Genomic DNA, 14,615 nt, shown 5'->3' on the forward strand with positions numbered 1-14,615 from the left:
GTTAAAATTCTTGCTGCCACTTCCCACCCAGCCAGCCTTGCTCCTGAAGCTGAAGGTTCTCTGCTTCCCAAAAAGGGAAGGAGAGTGAACAATGCCTTAAGTCCATGCTGAGGGCTGGGATTTCTGCTTTCAATGTATTGCTAAACCAGCATTTGCAACTGAACTACTATCTAAACCACCACGATCCCCTGCAAGGTCGAGGTCGCTCTGGGGCACAGCGCCAGCAGCTCAGCCAGCGAGCAAGACTGACTGTGACAGGTGGCCCCCAGGGCTCCTTGTGCGAGAGGAACCGCAGGCTTCATCTGCACAGATGGCTTCTTAGCTGGCAGAATGGAGCTGAAACAGAAACTATTCGTTTCAGCTCCATTCAGAGCTGCTGTTTTTGACCTTCCGCAGTGTCGAGGCCTGGCATTGTCTCAGGCCACTGGGTCAGCCAAGGAGCCGGCGGCAAGGGAAACAAAGAGATGCCCTCGGCAGGGTGGGGGGTACTTGGAGGTGGCCAGCTTCTCTGGACATGGCCAGGGGACCAAAGAGCCAGGGCTGAGGGAGTCACTCCTTCCTGCAGCAGCTGGCTCCCCCGTGTTCCCCAGCGCGCAGCATGCATGCGTGTGTGTGCGCACATGAACATGCGCGCGCGCGCACACACACACACACACACACCTGTTATGCTAGTTTCTAATATAGGCCTTAAAACTTCCTCTTTCTCTCACGCATAACTTTTCAGGTCATAAGTAACTTGCACTGACGATACTGTACTTCACTGGGTCAAACAACCATCTTCTCAGTCTGGAGCTGAACAGTGGATGGAGGGGTTTTACCTGCTTTGCTAGTTTGAAACGGAAACTTCTCCGACAAAAATATCAGCAGGTTCATTCCTTTCCCTTTGTGTTCAATATACACAGATTTGTGTATATGTACATATACGCATCTACGGAGAATTTTAAACTAACCTTCAAAGAGCACCAACAAAAACTAGTTTTAAAAACACAATAAAGAGAGGCAGATTTCTTCCCAATGGGGAGGTTCCACTGTGTACAAAGAAAGGATTTGCTGGGAAGACGGCAACAGGCGTGTGCCATGTATATTCTTAGGGAGCTGCTATGGGAGGAAGGTTCCTGTCACCTTGAAATTCCTACGCTGAAACCTACCCCGCAAGGTGATGGCATCAGCAGTGGGGCCTTGGGGATAGGCTTGGGTCATGGCGGAGGTGGCGGGGAGCCCTTGTGAATAGGTTAGTGTCCTCATAAAAGAGACCCCAGAGAGCTTCCTTGTCCCTTCTACCACCTGAGGACACAACCAGAAGTCTGTGACGGGGAAGAAAGCCCTCGCCAGCACCTAACCACGCTCGCACTCCGATCTCGGACTTCCAGACCCCAGAACTGTGAGAAATAAAATAAATGTCTCCTGTTTATAAGCCACCCAGTCTCTGCTATTTTGTCAGAGCCACCCAAACTGACAAAACAGGAGTCTTCCCGTTATGGTGCAGAATAATTTTCCTCTTATTTTTTCCCATGTATATTCACTTAAGTGATTCCTTAAAAGAATTTATAATAAATGCAAGAAAAAAAAAATACAGCTAACTCCAAGGTTCTCAGAGAGGTGATCTGGTCCATCTCCCTGTCTTAAACAGAAACGCTGCCGACGAATAACGGAAACTCTCCCTGGATTCTAAAGCTCTCCAGAAGGGGTGCTGCTGTGGCCTTTCTCTGGCCCCCTCCGCATCTTTGTGTTCTGTGTGCATCCCTCCTGAGCTATGTCCTTTCATCAGACACAGTGAAGACCTCCTGGCCCTTCCCCACACTGTCACCTCCCCCCAATACACCCCCCCCCACACACACACACACTGTTGACTAAACCACAGCATCCTGCCTTCCTGTGGCCACAAAAAATGCTGCAAAAAAGAGGCCATCGTTGGCCTATCTGACCCCACGACAGGCCTAGCTTTTCCCCTCTCAGATTTCATGTGACTGAGGTATGGCATCAAGCGTTTCAAAGAATCCAGACAGTCCCTAACGGTACCGGAAAGCAATGGCTCCAATAATCCATTCACTCGTGCTCACGGTTTCTTCTCCCACTCAGTGGCTGTCACTCCATAAGATCTCGAGGAGTGGAGCGTTCCCATGAATGGAAGAGGGCTCCCTGGGGACAGTACTGGTGATCTAGACCCACCACACCTCTTTCCTCGTAGGGCCTTCGGGTCCCAACTACAGCATGCCATTCAAGTCCCGCGTTAGCTGTGTCCTTGTTTTTGTCACATTCTCAATAACCATTGAGCACCATTCCCAAGTCTTCCAGAACCTCCCTCCAGAAACAGAATTGCCTATTGGCCATCATTCTCTGGCTCCCATAGCAACTGGCACGCAATAGATCCACAGCTAAGTACACGTCCCTCCTCTTCTGCGTCCTGGCCCTCTTCCAGCACCTCGTCTGCCTCAAAAACACCCCTTCGTCCTTCATGACCCAGCTGAACAACCTCCGAATCTTCCAGAATCCTTTTGTGATCGTCCACCCAGGATACAGGGAACGCTTGCACTTCCCCTACCCTCCAGGTGTGTCTTCGCACCTGTGACATGCCACTGGGTTGGTGCATGTGGCCGTCTCCCAGTACCAGACTAGAAGCCACTTCAGGACAGGGACTGTGTCTCAAATGTCTGTTCTCCGGCATCTGACAATGTCTAATACAGTAGGTGCTCAATAAATGTTTGTTATGTGGAAGAATACATAAGTGATACAAGCAATTCTAATCCACCCACGCCTCATTAAGCTCCCTGCTCCTTGTAGTCCTTGCCCAAGCCTGACCCCTTCCCTAAGGTGAAGAGGAAGGTATTTTAGAGGGTTGCAAGAGTTTTTTTTCCGCCTCACCCTCAGGTGGTAAGGGCTGCCAGGACATAGGAGATGCCCCCATGGGTGCCAGAGGCCACAGCGGGCTGCCTCGCCATGCTCTGGGTCCACTGTGTATCATCCGCGAACTCCCCCAGGCAATGCTCCTGGACTGTGGAAGTTCCACCTTTCACGCAACTTAAACAAGACCAGGACCCCTGCCTTGTGGGATGCCAGTCACCCGGACTCACGACAGATATCAGAGGCAGTGGCAGTGTGGCTGGTGGGCCCACCTACCTGGGGTCGCACTGGGCCTGTGACAGAGGCACAACAGGCGCCCAAGGAGAAGGGAGGGTCCCTGACCAGCACCTTTCTCCCTGACCTGTCATTTCCTAGGCAGCTGGGATGTAGTAGACACGGGAGGATCCTGAGTGAAGTCTCCAAGCTCAGGGAAAAGAAGGCACCCCATCCGGCCCTCTTGCTCACATCAGAGTGGCCTTTTGAACTCGAATATGACCACATCACTCACTCGCTCCAAATTCCTGAACAGCCGCTTCTGGGAAAAATCAAACCACCTTTGAAAGGCATAGGAGAACTTCACCATCCACCCTTGCCTGCCTGTCCGGCCTCAAACTCCCCTTGTATAACAGGATCAGCAACAGCGAACAACTTGCTTCAAACACACCAGACTGACACACACCTGCCCCTGCTGCGAGGGTCCTCTCTCGGCCCCTCCTCCACCCAGCATAACCCCCAGCATCCTTCAGTCTCAGCTTCGAGGCGCTCTCCCCCTGCGCCTGCGCACTGCGCACCATACTTTACGTCTCTACCATGGTAGTGAGGCCAGTTTCGCTGCATCACAATCTTCCACTGTTGGTCCTTACTAGCCTCAGTTTCCCCACCTGTAAAATGGGGATAATAATCGAACCTATCTCATGGTGTTGGTAGGACTAACCGATCCTGGAAAGTGACGCGGGGGGTTGGGGGAATGAGCCTGGGAAAGACAGGAGGGTAACACGGTGCATTCTGCGGGCCACGGCAGTTCTAGGCTCCTGGCGCCCCTGGGAGAAACAGTGTGGAACAGTCTCTCCCCCAGAAGGGAGGAAGCTCCGCCCACATTCTGCCCAAGCAATGCTGATTGCTCAGGACCCACAGGCAGCTTGGAAACCTAAACGGAGACTGTTGTTATTATAACACATGCCAGTCGTTTAAGACCACAAGAGATGCCCTCCACTCCTGCCCGCACGCTCTGAGCTTCCCAGCATCTCCTGGGACACTTCCCACAGCTGGGTCCCAGCGAACTTCCCAGGGCCCAGGTGGCCCGACCACACTTACCTGCTGGAGAAATGCCATCCAAACAGGAGAGAAAAAGGAAAGCCCCCAAGTAAAAGAACTAGCGTGTCCGCACAGGCCCTGGCGTCCGAGGTGAGGCGGAGGCACCCGAGGGTGCGGGGCACGGTCGGCGGCTGCCTGCAGAGCCGTTTCTTCTCTCCTGGCTCCCGCCGCTGGGAAGGCAGCTGGAATCCACGCCCAGCCAGAGACCTGCGCTGCGCTTGCGCCCACCTGCCGCCAGGGGGCGTCTGGATCCGCCGGGACCCAGCCGAACCTCAGGTGAGACCCGCGTGTCAGGGACCCGCGAGTGGGCGATATGTCGCAGAGAGCGAGCCTCGGCTCGCACCATTAAAGCCTGGAGAAATGAAAGCAGTCTACTATGGGCTTTGGATCCCTGACTAGCGGCACTAAGCATCAATTTCCTCATCTAACAAGAGAAAAGCAAGCGAGTGAGTGGGAAATGACACCTGTCTGTGAGGTGCTGTGTGGACTGAGTGAATAACCGGGGCAAAGGGCAGTCGAGTGTGGCTGGCGGTGACGAACGCTGCTCACCTGCCAGGTGCGCTGCCTCAGAACGCAGGATTTGCCCCTCGCCGTAGAATCTCTAGGGAGTTATAGAAACTCCATCTGATCAATGAGGAAAATGCACCCTCTTCGTGTGTGTTTTGTTTTGGGGAAGGGGACTGAGGGTATAGCATGGGGGGAGGGGCGTTTTCGGTTTTGAGATTACCGAGCTAATGCACATAAAAGCACTTAGAACTGTGCCTGACACATGGCGAATGTCACGTAAACCATAGTTTCTCTTGAACTCTCAGCAACGACTATATTTGGATGATAAATCACGATCACCCTGATCACGTATCAATTTACTCCCCTAACAATGATCTCATCAAGACTCCTCAGTTCGTCGATGAGGGAGACATCATGGGGTGGCGGGAAAAGAATGTGAGGAGGACTCAGCACACCCGAGTCTGATTCCAGGTCTGTTACTGACCCATCGGGGGACTTCGGGCAAGTTGTATCATCTCCCAGAGCCTCCATCACTGGTCAGAGTTGTTCGGCACTTCCCAAAGTTTGCTCTGCAAGCCGTGCTTCCCAAACTTTAATGCACGCACTAGTCCCCCGGAGGACTTGCTAGGATGCAGATTTTATTCAGTAAGTCTGCGTGAGGCTGAGAATCCGAAGTTCCAACACACTCCCAGGTGGTGCCCATGCTGACCTCAGTCCGAGTAGCAAACGTCTAAAAAGATTCGTTCCACAAACTACAAATCGATAAAACATTTTTTTTTTTTAAATAGAGAGGGATTATAATAAAATGCATTTGGAAATCCATAGGCCTAATACACTTTAAGGGGATTGTTTACTGCAGGGCTTACTAAAACCACTAACATACTTCCAGAGAATGAATGACTCGAGCAACTCAGAAGATTTTCAGAAAGACAGAGGTCTTTATTTTTTAAACCAGTGCAACAGAGGCAAGAAGGCAGCTGGTTTGCTATGCCCATGCTCAGTCCCTCCCCCAGATGAATAGACAACGTCTTCGATTGCTTGGCACACTTAAACCTGCTGCAAGGACAATAGTTTCACCCACAGAACCCCCCACATCCTCACCCCAGCCTCTGGCTCATATTTTGGACCACGTGACTTGACCCCTGGCCAACTGGACTGGGGATACTGGAGTACCTGACCCAGGCTCCCAGTCCATAGACTGGCCGATAACCAGTAACATGGCCAGATACAAAATGATGGACTAGGCCAACCAGATTATCACTCTCGGAAATAGCCACTTGAGCAAGCTAGGAGAGGTGGCCAAATCTGAAGAGAAGCTCGAAGGCGGAGTCAGGCCCCTGATGAGGCAAAGCCATAGGAGAGCTAAAGTAATGAGGAGGACAAACTCTGAACAGGCCATGGAAGCCCGGGGTAGAAATGAGAATGCAAGAGCAGCACAGAGCCAGGCAGAGATGCCCCAGGAGCTCTTCTACGTGAAAGTGAAGGCCCCTGGGGGCTATTGTCGGGTCGCCAAGAGCAAATTGTATCATCTTTAGTTAGTTTTCCCAGGAAGTAATGTTGGAAACGTGGTATAGCAGGGTTCCAGCAAAGCAAGTGAACTTCGCTCCTCCCCTCTGGGAAGCCCAAAGCAAACCTGCAGCCAATTTGTCGCAACAGTAGAATTTTGTTGCCATCATGTCTTAATTCTGTCCAACCTCATCCTGTACCCACCCTGGTCTTGATACCATATTTAATTTGTTTTCTTGGTCTTGATTTTTTATTTACACTTTACCACTCTATATGATGCATTTCCTGTATGCTTCACTGACTCAATTGTAAAAAGAGATATGGTATAAACACATAGATAAATAAATAAATGAGAACTAACAAGTGGATTCATTTCTGAAAGACCATATCCCCAATTTTTCCTCAACCATCAGTGCTGGCATGTCAGGATTCACTCCAAATTGCATCCTGTTAACAATCATAATGATTTGGATGACAACATTGATGATATAATGTTTACATTTTTCAAACAAAGACATAAAATGAAAGAATAGCTCATACATTAAGAAATAGCGCTTGCATCCAAAAGTCCTTGCCAGTCAGAGTCAGCTTAATCCAGCATGGTTTGATCAAGAACTGATCAAATGTCCCCACTGAATCAGCATCTCTGGGCTAAACTGCAATGTTAGGATGTCTAACTATTATCAAAAGTCATTATAGGAATGAGTCATGTGAACCTCTTTGTGAAAAATTCTGATTTGACCCAAAACTGTCCATTCTCTCTCTCTACCACCTACCATGAGAGAAATTCTTTCAAAGTTTAGTACCAAGAAACACTTAGTCTTCCCTAAAAAAAAAAAACCCACAATACATCCTTTTCCCTGATTCCGTTTTCATCTTGACCAGCAGAACACTTCAAATCTGGCAATAGACTTTCTTGGAACAACTGGAATGAACATTTGATTTCTAATTTTTTTTTTTTATCTCATCCATTTTCCCACTTGAGTTCATATACATTGGTTTTATTGTCTGGGTTTTTTTTTTCTTTTCACTTGGTAAGCTAAAACAACTCTTTTGAAACAACTTGGGATATGAATACACTAAATAAATTGTATTCGAATGATGAGTGTGAGATGGCTTGATGAAATGGACAAGAAAAGAAAAAATGAGCAATCTCAACAGACTTCAAGATAAACAATTGTATTTGTCCAAATGACTTTTTGAACCTGGTTTATTTTATGTTAGTTCATGATACCCACTAGAGAAAGAACGGTGTGGTGAAAATAAATTTGAGTTTGATAAATATCTAGCTCCTCTTATAATTGATTAGAGTAGTCTATCTACGTTGACCAGCTCAGTTTGGAAGTAAAGGGTGTCTCATTCAAGCAAGCCCAGAGTTCCTCTCTCCACCCTGCACCTCTACAATTTCCAGGTGAAGTGGATCACAAACAAGTGAGGGCGGGAGGAAGTGGGTAGGAATGTGGATGGATGTCACGACTTCAAGGATATCACCGAGAATCGTCTGACCTAAGTAAGACCCCCTCGTCGCCCGCGGTGTGTCACCCTGTAATAAGACATGTTTCCCTTTCCTCTTAAGGAGTGGAGTTTCTGCAAAGAGCCCGGAGCAGAAATTCCCCAGAAACACCTGCTAGAAATTATCAAAGCTAAACGTAACAATACTGTTCCATCTTCTACACCCCATGAGACAGACACCACAGTGTACTCCTCTTAAACAGGAGTCAGGGGGGCTCTGCTTAATAACATTGACATCTTTGCTTTTACAAGTCTCTTTTCGGCTATAAATATATACACGCATAGTCACTGTTTTAGAAATTTTAGAAATAGAGGAAAGCAAAAATTTTAAAATTTAATAATATCTAACCTGGAAAAAGAAGTTCGAATGAGCTGAAATGGCATGCATGTGGGCGGGGGGAGTCAGCAGGCTTGGATTCTGGTCCCAACTCCGCTCTAACTAGCTGGGGTGACCTTGGGCAAGTGATTTAGTCTAGATGATTTTTTTTTTCTTTCACGTGTGAAAAGGAAAAAGTTTGAGCCAGGCACACCTACTCTCCGAGCACTCCAGGATCCCAGAAGAGTTCAACAGGCGGATGCTGTAGCCAGACTGCTGCGTTTACATCCCAGCGCCGTCGTTCGCGAGTTGTTCGAGCCTTGGTGTCTTTCGTAGCCTGTCCACGTTTCAGCATCCCCATCTATAAATGAAGGTAACGGTAACGTCTCTCCTACGCGGATGGTTTGGTGAATGTTGGCTACCATTATTATCTTCCGCGTGGTCCAGCCTGCCTTTCCAGCCGCATCTCATGTCACGCAGACCTCTTTACCGAGAGCCACATGTCCGATGTTTTCTGCACAGCATCACCATGACCTCGTGTGGCTTTTGGACTCTCAATTCTGATGTCCAAACTGAGAACACTCCCTATGCTCCAACTATGTATGCCTCCTTCGCTGTTTCCTGTCTCGGCAAAGACTACAGCACCTGCCCACGTGCTCATACCACGGACCTGTGAGCCGACCAGATCCAACTTTCTCCCTTACTCCTGATATCTAATCATTCGTTAATTCTCCTTGACTCTGTCTCCTAACTATCTCTTTACTACATCTTCTTCTGCCATCTCCACTGCCACCAGCCAAACCCAAGTTACCAGCACCTCTTGCCTGGGCAACCACGAGGGTGCCTAAAGGGGACCACATTCATTTCTGTCCCACACCCCCTTCCAACTTCCCATTCATTCCTCCCACTGCAGCTGAAGTGATCTTTTTGTTTTAACTCCATTTTTGGACATTTCCTTGTTCTGCTTAGAAGACTTCAGTTGTCTACCACCGTTCTTAGGAAAATGATCATTTGTAATAAGTCCTACAAGGCCCTCAGGCCCATCCCATGTTTCTGTCTCTGTCTGTCTGTCTGTCTGTCTCTCCCCCCGCCCCCACCACACTGGCCCCCTTTCCATTTCTGGAACAGACCAAGCCTCTTTCTGCCTCAGTGCTATCACATGCGGCCAAAACTTTTCTTCACGTACCATTTACCTTTGGGTTCCAACCGAAATATCACTTCCTCAGGCAAAAATCTTCCCTGACTTCCTCTCCAGACTGGTTAGGTTTTTCCGTGATGACTTTTCTTGGTCCACTTCCTTAATTATAATGTTTCCACTTGTAAAAGGAAAAGGTTGGATTTGTGCACCCATGTTCATAGAAGCATTACTCACAGTAGCTCAAAGGTAGAAGCGACTCAAGTGTCCATTGGTGGATGAATGGATGAATAAAATCTGGTATATACATTCGTTCCCCATGGAGAAGCTACACTTATGATCCCCATTTTACAGATGGGGAAACTGAGTCAAAGGGGCTTTAAAAATAACTAGCCCAGGACATGCAGATTGGACAGTAAGTGTCAGAGCTAAGATCACCGCAGGCAGGCTGACTCAAGGGTCCACACTCCAAACTCTGTCCTGGGCTGTGCCAGCCCAAACGGACACCACCACCCAATGACCCTCAGGGGCACTGGCCTCCAAGATCCCCCCAGCCCCTCCTTCTGCTTCCAGCAGACACCTTCCTTCCCGAGGAGCAGATGGGAGAACAGGAGCAGGTCTGTCTCTCCAAAGCTAGGGGCTTTCCAAGGTCCCCACCCTGCTACTTTCTGCCTATGGTTTTCCTGGGAATAGTGACCATGTCTTGAAAGGCACAGGAAGATGAGTGATCCAGGATACACAGAGGAAATGAAAACATGAGCACCTGGTAGGATTTTAACATCCACAAGTTTCACTTTCTTTATTTAGACAGAGAGTTTCAAATTCTATCTCCCTGGCTCTTACTTCTCTTTGTTCCCATGTGAATCTAATACTGCTCCACTCCCCTCACCCCCCACCTCTCTTTCCCCAGTGACATTAGCGACGCCTTTGTCTTGGAAACAGTAATTCTGCCCTTTGGCCTCCCCTCCCTCTTTGGTAGGCAGCCCTCCCAGGTTCAATGCCAAAGCTGCTCTGCAGACACCGACGATTTCTTTTTATGCAAACCCGGAGGACTTCTCTTCCTTAAGGACTGGCGGCATCCTCCTGAAAGATCTTCTGTGACTCGCAGTTGCTTCCCAGATGAAGACCATGCCCCTCGCTCTGCCATTCTCGCCCTGGCATTCCCAGGCCGGCCCTGATCTGAGTTAATTTTCCAGCCACTGCTCCTAACATTCCCTTCTTTAGTCAATTCAGGGGACTTGCTTTTTCCTGGGCACATGTCAAACCTGCTCTGGGCTCTTGCCGTGCCCTCTGCCTGAACCCCCTTCTCCACATGACTGCCAGTTGCTGCAGCCCCCAGCCCCCTTCCGGAATCTCTCCCTAGGCCCTGGTCAGAGCCCCGCTTCCTTCCTCTTCTTTGGCTCTGGTTCTGTGCCTGCTTGTGAGACTTACTGCTCCCAGGGGCAGGCAACAAGTCCCCCCTGCACTGCATGCATCCCCAGGGGTCCAGCCAAGGCCTCAGGCAGCTTCCTCACACCCCTCACCCTGCCCCTGCACTGCCCTGCATGCTTCCCCAACCACCCACCCCCTCCCCATCTTATCCGGGGTGCCCCAGAAGCTCCCTTCCTAAACAAACTGCCCTCCTCTTCCCAGAAGCGTACCCTGAAACTCAGCAGCTCTCTTTGCCTGCTCTGCCTCCTCCTTCCCCTCTGAAGTGCCCATCATTGCTGGAGTTCCCCCGCTCCAGCCCTTCTGGTCATCGGGCCCTGTCTGGTTGTTCATCCTCCCCCCTCCCCCCTCCGCTCAACCCAACTCAGCCTGGACTCCAGGCCAGTCATGTGAAATAAATTCTCCATAGCCTCTTTGGGCCCTCTCAGCCCCCAGACACCCTCGAATCCCGAATCCCGCAGGCACTGGGGACAATTCCATATGCAAGTGAATAAGAAACTTGTAGGAAAGCCAAGTGTGAAATCCCCTCAGTACAATCCCAAGGTTAAGGCTAATTTAGGTCCTCAACCTACACATCCCCTCCTTGAACCCGTCAGCTCCCTCTGCAGCTCTCGCACATATTGGCCCCCTTCTCGAGACCTGATCGGACCTCCGCCCCTCTCATTGTCCCCAGGCAACATGGCATCCGCTCAGCTAATCGGCTCCTGGCCTTGACTCCTGCCTCTCCCCCAACAGCTCATCTTTACTGATTCCTTTCAGAGGGTAGGTGTCCTTTCTCCTGTTCGAGGCCACGACCTCCAGCTGTGTGTGCCCTTGAGTGTGTTTCCTACTATCTCCTTCTTGGCCTTGGTCCATTCTGTTTCTCTGTTTCTCTGTTTCTCTCTCTCTCTCTCTCTCTCTCTCTCTCTCTCTCTCTCTCTTTCTCTCTCCCCTCTTCTCCCTTGGATATGGGCTTTGCCAAGAAGAGGCTGGTGAAGCTAAGTGATATGGGTTAAATTGTGTCCCCAAAATGATATGTCCAAAATACCAGAATGTGACCTTATTTGGCAAGAGCATCTGTAGAGAGGAAATCAGCTTAAACTGAGGTTGGGTGGGCCCTAATCCAATATGACTGGTGTCCTCATAAAAAGGGGAAATTTGGGCAGAGGGAAGATGATGTGAAGACATGTGGGGAGAAGATGGTCACATGAGTCTACAAGCCAACAGCTGCCAGACAGTGCTGGCAGACGCCAGAAGCTAGAAGAGTTTGCCTAGAGAATTCTACAAGAATGCTTCCCTAGAGCTGTCAGAGCGTGGGCCTGCCCACCCCTCGATTTGAGACTCGCAGTCTCCAGAACTGAGACGACTCATTTCTGCTGTTTTAAGTGTCGGTGCTTTGTGACAGCAGCCCTGGGAGACGGATACAGCTCGGGAGGCCGCCCTCGAGCAGGGCTCTGCCACTTCCCCGCTGCGAGGCTGGGGTCCCGGAATGCCAGTTGAATGTGGAGTCTCCCTGGGCCTCTGCAGGAATGCGGAGGACATCCTGGCAATCACCAATTTAAAACTGTGCTTTAAAAGTGACCCCAGAGGTCTGTGACGTGTGTACGTCTGTAAACCTGAGGCACACCAAGGGTGCATCCCACGCACCTTCGAATCCCCAGCTCCGAGCATCCCCAGCTCCGAGGCCGGGGCCTGGTACCCCGCAGGCTTCCTGTGCTGCAGATAGAGTCAGTGAGTTCTGGTCAGTGAAGGCAGCAGGCATCCAGGGAGGGTTCGGGGTTTCCAGGAGTGTCCCCTGACCCTAACATAATTGGTGTACACGTTCACACAGACTAGGCCCTGGAACACACTCGATCCCATTCTACAGTCAAGACAACCGAGTGAAGTTTCGGGGTGGTAGGTTTTGCTGACCATTTCCCAAGGGCGACTCAGAGCTCAGGGACAGGAGCAGGCCGGGACTCGAGAGCCTGTGCTTTCTTGTCCTTTCTTCTGCCTTTCCAGGGAGCCCTCGGAACAGCACGTAAAAGCAGCTCTTTCCATCCAGCCTGGCACCCTGCTTCCGGCTGCAAGGAGATGAGCAGGTCATCAGGAGAACGTGTAAGCAGCTGTGACCACAATGTTCCCGTTTGAAAACTGGAGCCTGGCAAGTGCCCTCCCCCTCCGCTGTCCAGGCCTTTAAAGTGGCCTGAATAATGTATTCCACGTCCACCAGTCCGCCTCGCTCCATGCTGGCACTTCCGAAAGCAGGTCGCCCCTCACGTTCATCTTTATGGCCTGCGGCTCCGCCTCTAGTAGAAGCTCAACAAATGTTCCGTAAATAAACAAACAACAACAACAAAAAACAACACACAATTCTCAAGTCCTCAGGTCAATGCCGGAGCTCAGTGACGTGAAGGAGCCTAACTCAGCAGAGATGTGCCAGCCACCCAGCCCGTCAGGCTCCTTAGCGGCCCCTGCCAGCGACCATCTTAAACAAGGACTCCACAGGTTTTCGAATCCACACCCTCTTCCCTCCCAGGCTCTCGCAGCCAGGACGCCCAGAGCTGCAGGCAGGAGCTGACGAGAGATGATGTTTACCTGCAGTCTGAGTAATTGTGCTTTCGGGGGAAATAGATGCCGGAGGTTCCTCTGAGTGTCTGCATGAGGAATGGAAGGTACTTCTCCCCTGCCCTAAAGGCTATTTTTTTAAAAAAATTTTCATTAGTTTCAAGTATACAATACATTGGTTCAACATGTATATAGTTAGTAAAATTATCTCCCCAATGGCTCCCTTTTTGTCTTGACCCTCCACCTAGCCAATGTATTAATGCTAATTGCATTCCCTATGCCATGCTCCCCATCCCTGTGACCATCCATCTGCTACTAATTTGTTCTTCTTTAACCCTTCACCCCATTCTCCCAGCCCCCCAAACCCTCCTCCCTCCTGTCTGTCACCAGATTGTCTACTATATTTATGAGTCTGTTTTTGATTAGTTTGTTCTTTTTATTCCTTAAATTGGCATTTACTTTTCATGTCCCCAGGATCCACAGTGGGAGCTAAGTACCCCAGATTGGGCAGGAGAGAAGCCTGGAGGATCAAGGAAGCTGAGTGGTTACAGGTCAAATCCTGAGGCACAATCCCGGCCTTGCGTTTCTAGCAGGCTGTGTGGACAAACCAGTCCAGTGAGACTCTTCCTGGGTCTGTCTAAAAAAAATACATTTCTTCAGGCGGTGCTGTTGTCTTGGTCACTCTGTGCTGCAGCAGCTCACGCCTGGAAAAGCTTTACTATATGTACATGTGATAAGTGCCCACAATCAGCTGTTTGAAGGGTTAGGTACTCAGCTAAGGAATGCAGTAGACCTGCAAGCGTTTATCAATGGAGCCAGGACTCCCACAGAACAGCACAAACTGTTCTTGGGAGAGGGGTCAGGGCACAGGTGTTAGAGCCGGGCTGGATTCCAGTGTCCGGGCTGCGTGCCCTAGATACGTTACTCCACTTCTTCCTGGCTCGATTTCCTTAAGTGCACTAATCACAGTACCTGCTACACAGGGCCACTCCCAAAGATTGAATGGGATATGTGTGAAGCACTTAGAACGGTTCCTGGCACTTTGTTGGTGTTAATTGTTGTTATTATTATTATTGACTCTGCTATTAAATAAGATATTATATATACAGTGCTAAGCAATGCCTGGCACTTATCAAGGATTCAGGAATGTTAACTGCTCCTCTTCTTCTTCTTCTTCTTCTTCTTCTTCTTCTTCTTCTTCTTCTTCTTCTTCTTCTTCTTCTTCTTCTTCTTCTTCTTCTTCTTCTTCTTCTTCTTCTCTTCTTCTTCTTCTTCTTCTCCTCCTCCTCCTCCTCCTCCTCCTCCTCCTCCTCCTCCTCCTTCTTATTATTATTATTACTATTATTATTAATTATTATTATCATTTTTATTTTCAAGTTCTAAACTACTTACCTATTCTATGTATAAAATTACCCCAAAACTTAACAGCTTAATATGACGATAAACATTTATTGTCTCATGTAGTTTCCGTGGGTCAGGAATTTGGTAGCAACTTGTAACTGCTCGGTTCTAGCTCAGGATTTCTCAAGA

At 49.5% G+C, this 14,615-nt stretch overlaps 1 long non-coding RNA gene across 1 annotated transcript; it reads left to right on the plus strand.

Annotated features, from left to right (window-relative positions):
- The first annotated feature begins 4,320 nt into the window (after positions 1-4,320).
- Positions 4,321-14,317, plus strand: LOC107510300. The gene is made up of 4 exons (XR_001596780.2): positions 4,321-4,431; positions 8,188-8,369; positions 12,540-13,192; positions 13,560-14,317. It is a non-coding gene; the product is annotated as an uncharacterized LOC107510300 (long non-coding RNA).
- The last annotated feature ends 298 nt before the right edge of the window (positions 14,318-14,615 follow it).

The sequence above is a fragment of the Rousettus aegyptiacus genome, unplaced genomic scaffold (assembly GCF_014176215.1).
Source record: "Rousettus aegyptiacus isolate mRouAeg1 unplaced genomic scaffold, mRouAeg1.p scaffold_m13_p_6, whole genome shotgun sequence".
NCBI lineage: Eukaryota > Metazoa > Chordata > Mammalia > Chiroptera > Pteropodidae > Rousettus > Rousettus aegyptiacus.